Source organism: Corapipo altera, unplaced genomic scaffold (assembly GCF_003945725.1).
Source record: "Corapipo altera isolate COAL_440 unplaced genomic scaffold, ASM394572v1 224, whole genome shotgun sequence".
Taxonomy (NCBI): domain Eukaryota; kingdom Metazoa; phylum Chordata; class Aves; order Passeriformes; family Pipridae; genus Corapipo; species Corapipo altera.
The window spans coordinates 866,055-875,284 of NW_020884959.1; the positions used below are offsets into that span (position 1 = coordinate 866,055).

The following is a 9,230-nucleotide window of genomic DNA, read 5'->3' on the forward strand; positions in this document are numbered from 1 at the left end:
AAGATGGAAGCATTTGCATCATTGTGTGTCGTTAAGAACAAGATTGGCCCAAATGTTAGCTGTTACAGCTGAATTGTTCATTTTGCTACCTGTTTTCATTGAGATTAGCTTCAACCAGGAAGTTCATCTCTAAACACAAACTTTCTCACAGCCTAGCTCTGCTTCTGACTCAGGAAAGGGCTAGTTTGGTGAGAAGTCCTAAAATTTGGAGCCAGTTTTAAAGTTTGGGGACTTCATAAGGCAACTGAAAATACTGTGCAAGTCCATCAGGATTTGGATCGGGGTGTATGAAGTTGTGATTGAATCAGGTTCTAGTGTAATTCTGTGGGGAAGCAGGGATTCAGAAGGATTCTTTCAAAGTTGAACCCCAAACTCATTAAAATATTACAATAAAGTAATTAATGCACATGGCCACTAGACACTCTTAAAATGTAAATTTCACAGCTGTAAGAAATTAGATTTGTTTAAAAATAACAGAAGGCTCAAGTACAAATTATGGAGTAAAAGCCTATAAAATTTCAAACTTGGTTTTAAGGCACAGGTTTTGTGGGGGTTTTTTTGTTGTGGTTGTTTGTTTTTTTTTTTAACCAGCTCATTTACTTCAGACTAGCATTCAGAAACTGTTTGCCTTTTGCCTCTGAAGTTGTAGTTAGGTATCAGTGCAGAACTGACTAGTTGGGAAGTTTTCTTATCAGAAGGTTGGACTTGGAGAACAAGGCAAATTTTGCAAGGAATCTGTGCCTCCTCTGAACCCCCTCTGGTGTTCAGGAGGTGACGAACTTGCAGCTACAGGCACAGAGTCGTGAAGTTCCCTGAATGCCCGTGTGAGTTGTTTGCACAGCTGGGAGGACAGGTAGTTCTCAGCTGACACACAATATTGACAGTTGTTGGGAGCACCACTTTTTCACTGTACGTGTGTTTTGGCTGGCACAAGCATAACTTGACATCTGGGAACTACTCAAATTGGTCAATACCCTCAAATCAAGAAAATTAAAGTTGCTTCAGAAGCAATGGAGCAAGGGATGTGACATGTATCTTTTCAGTGCAGAGGCCTAATTCCAGATTCTCCAGCACGTTCTCACCCGTTGGCGTTCACAAGCATGGGCCTGACTATAATGCAAGAAAAGAGTTTGACTAACAAATGTTCAGCAGTGTATTTCAGTCCATTTACATGGACTCCACCATGGAGGGGCTCCACCATGGCTTCTTGGCACACCAGCTCCAGCAGAGTACTGAAATGGTTGAAGGCAGGAATTCCAGTCAGAATATGTTCCAGATGAATCCTGTTGGAGATCCATTTCTAAATGTATGCTACGTGCCTAACTATTAAAAAGTTCAGATTATGACCCCTCTAATGTTATTTTAATGCTAGTTTTTAAAATGTAATTATAAATCAAATTGCATTTGAGATCTGAAGCTGACAGTAGTGAGCTGGAACACTCTAAGAGCTGCTTTAAAAATAACCCCTCTCAAACTTTATTACTGGTTTCAGAAAGAGAAGTACAAGTGGGCTGGCCAGATTCATCCACGCTGTTCCCATCAGCGGACAGGACAACTTGCTAAGTGTCAGTTGTCTTCTGGTTTACAGAGACATAACATGGGACTTTTATCTTTACCTGGAAATTGCATTTCTGAGTTTCTTTCCTGGAGTTTAAGCAGAAGATACAAGCTCATTTAAATTGTATTTCTACCTTTCTTTTCTCATTCTTTACCATAATGAGTTTCTCTGAAGATTAGGATTTCTAAAACTTGTACAATAGGGAAAAAGTTGGAAAAAGCAGGCCATTATTTGGCAAGTACAAAATTTTGGGGCAATGCAAGCAATCATGAAGAAATGCACTTAGCAACTGTTGTGTTGGTCAGTGGTATCTGTATATACATAGTTGAAAAAAAGGACTGGAAAAGCTACCAGAAGGACACAGCTGAGAGGATGGAAACATTCAGTGGGGTTGAAATGTTCTGTTCAAATAATGGCTGTAATGATTTTGGTAACTTTGTATTCCCCCCCGCTTTTATTTCCCTTAATAAATGTAAATGTTTGCATTAGATACTCCTGTAACTTTCCTAAAAATTAACTAATCCAGAAAGTGCGTTAGAAAATATAGGCTTTGAATTTCCATTTATATAGGTGTAGTTTAAGGGGGAAGGAGGGAGGAATCACTGGGTAGGTAGATCTGAACAAACAAGTCATAGTATCTCCTTAGGTACATTTTGGATTTTTTCTTTTCTTGTGAATGTGGAAAGTATATATTCAGTATTTACTTATGAAATTCTTCAGTGAATAATGCATTTTAAAAATCTTTATTTGTAGAGTTTTTTTGTTTAGATTATTTATAAATTTATAGTCATAGCTGGTTACCTAAATCATGTTATTTCTTCTGTTCCCTGATTGCATGAGTTACGTATTTACTTGATTCAATACACAATGTAAATTGTGAGTATTACAGCTGAACATACATCTCAGAATTTTTGTTTGGTTGCTCAGTTACATAAATCAGCCACTTAGAAGAGGGAGGGGATGTACCACATGATCTACTTAAGCAACTAATACTTTAAAATTTTGAGATTATATATCTAGAAGTATATATTTTGACCACAGTACGTAGATTATATAAATTGAGTGGTATTATTTCTATTCCCTGATTAATGGTTGATGCTGTTACATCTACAAAATGAATGTCAATTCAAACTTCAATTTGAAATTTGAAGTCAATGAATATTTAAGCATTCATTCTAGATGTTGACTGTGAAGACATGCTAATATTGGTACAGCACATATGCTCCAAATTTTGCAGACAGACAAAACCAGAAAGTAGTTACGTGTTCCTAGTGCTGTTAACTCAAAATTTTACTTTGAATTACAATGTTTTATAATATTTACTCAGGTCTCATTTTTTCCATGTTTTGCAGATGGAGAAACCAAGGCAAAGAGGTTAAAGGATCTCTCCTGAGCCACAGAGTGTGTTGATGTCTGTTCCCACATGTGCACAGACTACTAGACTTCACTGCCCTGGCTGCAGCAGGTAAGACAGATTGTACATACAATGTGATCAATTCTCAAGTTGACTTAATTATTTCCTAGAAAGGTGAGAGACTCTTAAATATCTAAGATCTGTATGCTGTTTGGATCCCTCAAAATCATGTGAAACGGACTATTTTCTGTTGCAGACATAGAAAAATCATGGATGTAAAGAGGTGTTAACTAATAGCTAAAATGTATCTGTTCATTAAACAAACATCCTTTTTCCTGACAGTTGTTAAACAGCTGGTGTGGTGGGTTGAAGGCCTTTTTCTTTTCCATGCTCAAATTATAAATACTCTTTAAGGGAAGGACACCTAATACCTGTGACTTAAGATGTTTTTTTATGGGATGTACTGTGGTGCCAGAGAAGACAATGGATGTGTAAGAACATGTTTAGTTTTTGTTCTGAATTTTGTAGGTTATGTTTGTGCTGCAGTTGCTGCAACTCTTGCAAACACAGTCCTTTAGAAAGCTCACAGTGCAGTACCATTGTAGCACACAGTGCCAGCTCTCCAGTTTCTTAGAAAGCTTTTTGGCATCTGAGCAAGCCAGTTCAAAGCTTGCAGGAGGTGCAGTGCCCCAGGGAGCACAGTGTAGACATACACAAAAATTTCACTCCATAACATCGAAAGTAAAACCTTCCTGGTGGTGGTTAATATTTGCTTGAGTAAGGATTATCAGATTTTTATCCTGTGTGAGTAGAGAACCCTAGAAAGGAGTCCTAGACTTGAATGGAAAGGACACAACTTGGGCTTTGATCCTGTCACTTGTTCTCATGACATGAGCTGCCTTTCTTGTAAGGGTAACACAATTTACCCATGAATTTGTCTGGATTCATTTAGGAAGTGTCCTCAAAGCTGTGTGCCAGATCTCTCTGTGGTGCAGGAGTCACACCGGGGGGTAGAGCCAGAATCCCTCCGTGTGTTGACAGACTGCTTGCTTTTCTTCCCCAACACATGGAGTTGAAGATGGAAACTTTTTAGACCAGTAGAGAATAAAATGATAGTTCCCTTGGAAGAGTTTCTTTTCTGCTTATTTTCCTTGTCAGGCATGAACTTCTTCACTAGGTGGTAGTTGTGTATGTAGAGGAGGTAGAAGGAGATATGAACTCAGACTGTCTGACTATAGATGCCTCAGTGGAAATGCATTCTCATCAGAGCTTCTCTTGGAAGAAACTGGTGACAGGCAACCATGGTCCTTATGTCTACTCCACTGAAGATACAAATTTGTTCCCCAAGACTGTAGCCCTTAAGCAGCAGGTGACAAAGTGACAAGGTCCCAGAAACAAGGTGGGACTCTTAAGTTCTGATGACAGCTGTCTAACAAGTATTCAATTAAGGAAGGAATGATGACCTCTAGTATTCATGTTATTTCTGGATAGTTCACAGATAAGTTAATAAACTGCAGCCTGGTTGAACTATATTTCTTATCTTCCTACAGTTTGGGAGAATCCAACCCAAACACTGCTACCACTTTGCAGTTGCGCAGTTTGGCCACGTTCACGTGGAAAGACTGACTGAAGTGAATGAGGTTTATTTGGGAAACATATTTCAGCACAGTGCACAAATGTGTGCAAGAATGGTCTCGAAGCTTCAGTGGGGTTATTCAAATGCTCACAGTTAAGTGTGTGCTGAAGTAGTTTGCTGTAGGTAGGTTTCTTCAGCTTTTCCTGTATGGTATAAAATGATTTCATAAAAGCATAACTGCATTGTGGCTTTTAGAAGAATGCAAAGTCTAGCTATGCAGCGAGTAGTTAGTTGGGTTACTTGTTTGCTTTGTTTAAATTCTTAAATATGTAGTTCTGCGTTTAAGAATTTTTTTTGCCCCTTATGTGGCTTTCCCTTCTCTCAGTCTTCAGTGAAAACAATGTCCAGCATTATTCTCTCCTATTGGGGTAAAGATTCAGGCAAAGTAAGTCTGCTTGTATTGTACTCTCCCTCTTTTGGTACAGACCTGCAGTCTGTGTTTAACTCTGTACATGCACAGTGCAAAACATCACAGCATAGCGTCTGTTTGGCAGTGACAACATAGGTATAGAGTCACAAAAGAACTTAAGATAATTGCTTAAAGGACATCTTCTGCAAAATGCTAATCTTCCTGTGAAGGGTCCCCTTTGCAACAGGCGACATGAGCATTTTTATGTTCTGTGTTTTCTGCTGCCATGCACTTAATTCTGTTCGAACCGTATCAAGGAGACTTGAGAAAAAATCAACCATTAAAGACTTGCTCTTTGTTTTTTCAATCTGTGACCCCAGCAATCTCTTTAGCAAGCCATGGTTCAGTAAACTGGCACACAGCAGTAGTTCTACAGTGGAAAAATCATAAAACAGATGGAAGCTTTACATTTTTGTTTAGTTTTTAAGAGCAGTTTTTATAACATCGCTTAAAATCATTCTGATGCATCATACTGTTTACACTTAAAGCTTTGTAGCTAAGATGTTTACACTATAGAGAATGTTTTAAGATATTTTATAGTTATGATATTTAGATAATTGGCAAGAAAAAAGATAGTTTGTTGAGATTACAGTGATGTTGGTAACCGTGAAGTAACTTATGAGTCTCAATAAATATGTCCAGTTCGGTGGAAAGTACAAACTCAGTTAAAACAAAACAACACAAGAGGGAATATCTTTTTAGTGAAATCATTTCCTTTTCTTAATCAAAAGATGACAGCCACAGCCTTAGAACTCCCATCTGTAATGCACCACTCCACGTATCTGTATACATGACTTTTCTTTTTATGATTGGTACAGTTATATCAAATTGGCCAATTAATATTCTGCATAAGTTCAGTCCAATGATATACAAAAGTTCATAATGTTCACTTTCCATGCAAAAGTTGAGACGATCTGAAGTGAATCCTGCTCACTTTCTCTTAATACTCTATTTTCAAGATAAATACATTTAGATGTTTTCATGTAGAGGAATGCCTTCAGAGCATAGTTTTGGAACATTTAAAAAAAAAAAAAGTCCCCAAAAAGGCATTAATCACAAACAATAACTCCTTTTAACTTTTGTAACTGCTCAGAAGTGAAGTATGAAATAGTCTGTGTGTGGGCCACAAATGTTGGGAATGCAAACATTTCACAATAAACATGTTTAAATGAAAGTACTTGGCTAGATATACTGGAAGATAGTACATGTTGGGTTAATTAATGCATACTCCATAAAAATAAACCTCACTTTCAAGATCTGACCAATAAAAATCATTAGTATATTTGGATCAGATGTGCTGATGGATGATTTTTATGTATACATTAAAGGTTTGTAAAGCGAATTGTCCTTGAAAAACCTAGGAACAGATTTCAATTTAAAGTCAAAATGACCCATTACATCTACTCTTTGTGTTTTCCTGTAGCGATATGATGAATTATTTCAGTTTTATCTTCTATACCTGCAATTGATTTACTATTGAGGGGTTTAAATTTATCATTTTAAATGTGCAAATCAGAGCTATGTAGCTAGAAACTGTTCACTTTCATAGAAATTGTTTGTCTGTAGAATGCAGTATCTGATTCTAGGCTTAAGCAAATTACTATAACACATTATTTTTTCTTCAAAAAACTTGCAGATCTTAAATTGAATCATTTTAGTACATACATAAAATAATATTTTACATTAAAAATCATATCATAGTCTTAGGGAAGTCATACTTATAAACAAATTGGTGAACTGGCTTTGCATTGTATTGTGTTGTTGAGCCAGTTAGAAATAAGGAAGCAAACTGAGATTGTCTTTCATGTTGAATACTGTCTTTCTCCAAAGCCGGTCTCATTAAAGACAACGTGGTGATCCATATTCTGACAGATGTCAGAATATAACCTGGCTAATTTACTAAATTTGTGGTTGCTTTGTAGGAAGCCCCGCTCTGCACCGTTAGTGTAGGAGTTTGTATGAGCAGAATTAAATAGAATTGACCCAGGGACTGTTTTCTAAAAACAAGATGGACGTATTTTACTTTTTACCCCAGTATCTGCAAAATATACAAAATAAGATGTTTGACAGGTCAAGCCTCAAAGCCAAACATAATGAAAAAAGAACAAAAATTGAATTCACAGTTAAGAAAAAAATAATTAAACCCTTTCCCTATGTTTTTCAGCAGCAAAATTTTTATTAATTTTAACAGCAGTAGTAGGTATGAGAGCATCTGTGCAGAAGAATCTTCCTATCTCTGGACTTAAATTGACTTCATTAAAGACCAGAGGCCCAATAATGTAATTTTATCATATTTTTTCTGTAGCACTCACAAAGTCGCTATTCTTGCACATGAGAAGAAACCACCTTTGCTCAAATACCTTCATAGAACATTATCCCAATCCTGCACTGCATAAAGTTTTTGTTGTTCTGCATATTAAGTCAACCACTAGTTACTAGTTTTTTGTGAGCATTATAGAGGATTTAGAGGTGAGAGTGGTAATCCTGTGTTCAAGTTGGGCAGGTTTCTGTGGAAAGTAGGTTGCACAGAAGGTGGCTGCAGAAGTCAAGACTGGTGAAGCTAATGGAGGGAGTGAAAACGTCTGTCTGATGAGTAGATAAAAAAGGAAAGGATCTGGCAACATGCTAGCAGACAAAGACAAGAAAGCTTGAATGTGGCACAGCTGAAGAGGGAAGAACTAGTAAGAGAAGGGGGTTGACAAGTTTCTAGTATTGACAGGAAACATGATCTGCACAGCTGTATCTGTGACTAACTTAAAACTGGCAGGACATTCTTTAGATGATTACATCTATCAAACTGCTCTTTAAAGAAAGAATAAATATTTTACCAAAATGGAGGGGGGAGAGGGGAAAGGCTTAGAGCTGCTTTAATAAACTATTAGAAAACTCTTTTGAAGCCAGTGCCTTAGAAGGCAGTGACTTCTGATGCCTAGAAACTCAGTTCCAGGGGGGGAGCCACTGATAATGGAGGCAAATAGTGGGCAGGAGGCTGCAGCTTGTACTTTAAATACCTTGGAAGATAACATCTAGCTAGACTATGAGCTTCTAATTCACATCTAATTAATAGGGCATAGGGGAAAAGGCATCTCCCAGTCAGCTGATGGACACAGAAGATGCATAGCACGCATTGCTCCTTGGACTGCTTGGTTTTATGCAGCATGTTTTTGTAGCACTGACTGTGCTGCAGCCATCACTCTTGCTGCAGTCGGCCTAGCTATCTGAGACCAAGTTTAAACACATTAATGTGAGTACTCCTGACAAATGTGGTAACCTGGAAGCCAGTGTGTGACGTTTATTCTGCCGAGATCAACAGTGCTGTACAGCACTGCTGCACGTGCCTTAGTTTGCTATTTATTTCAAAGTGGTTGGGATACTCTTGGTGGGAAGTCTAGAGTTAGAAGCAGTTGTGAAGTCTCAGTTGGCACAGATTAGTCTCAGGATTTAGGACTAGCAAAGTGACTTAAGCACTAAATCCCTGCCTTTCCCCTCTAGCCTTGTTCCAAGCTTAGCTGATTACAGGACCAAACTTTGAGATTTTCAGCTAATGAAGATGATACGCAAGGAAGTGGCTTGTATAGCTTGATTTATATTGATGAAATGAACTGTGATTTATTTACAAATAATTACATATCATCATTCTAGTTACTAATATTGCCATCATAAACTAAAAGTTTTTCAACCCTAGAGGATGAGGTTATTAGTGGCAACAGCACAACCCACAAGTTGCCATGCCAAAAGGAATACTTAAGTCCAGGAAAGTAGTGCTAATTCCTACTGTTCCTGTGCAATTGATGTAGCTTTCGAATCGGACACTTGCATGTGTGGAGCAGTACAATAACAGGCAATACATTAAAAATAGAATCTGAAATCTTGATTTTTCTAAGACTTGCACACTTACTTATGGAGGGCACTGTCTAAGTCTTGAAGTAGTAAGCCAGAGAGGCAAGGAGATGTAAGGTACTTTAGAAGGAATAAGGTAACTGCCTTCTGTAACACGTTCTGAAAAAGGTTATTGAAAACACGTGTCAAAAGCCACCTTCCTTCATGTTCAGGCGGGTGCCAGGCAGGTTTGTCAGGCTGGTGAGAGCAGGGGCTGGTGACGGGGCCCTCTTGGTGGGGGACCAGCTTTCCAGCTGTCCCAGGCTGTGTGGAGAGCTGGCAGGAGCTGCCCTGCTTACAGGCACCTCCTCCACGTGTTGTGAGTGATGGCTTTTCTCCCACGGGCCCTGCAAAGTTGGACATCCAGTGGGTTTGGAACCTGCTAAAAATACGC

The 9,230-nt window shown here is 38.2% G+C and overlaps 1 protein-coding gene across 3 annotated transcripts in view; it reads left to right on the top strand.

Moving 5' to 3' along the window:
* Positions 1-9,230, top strand: part of ZNF536 (zinc finger protein 536) — a 340,785-nt gene that overhangs the window by 95,615 nt on the left and 235,940 nt on the right. For all 3 annotated transcript variants that reach the window (XM_027663895.1, XM_027663896.1, XM_027663897.1), the window contains one exon: positions 2,911-3,023. The gene's annotated coding sequence lies outside the window, so the exon portion shown is untranslated. The remainder of the gene's footprint in view (positions 1-2,910; positions 3,024-9,230) is intronic.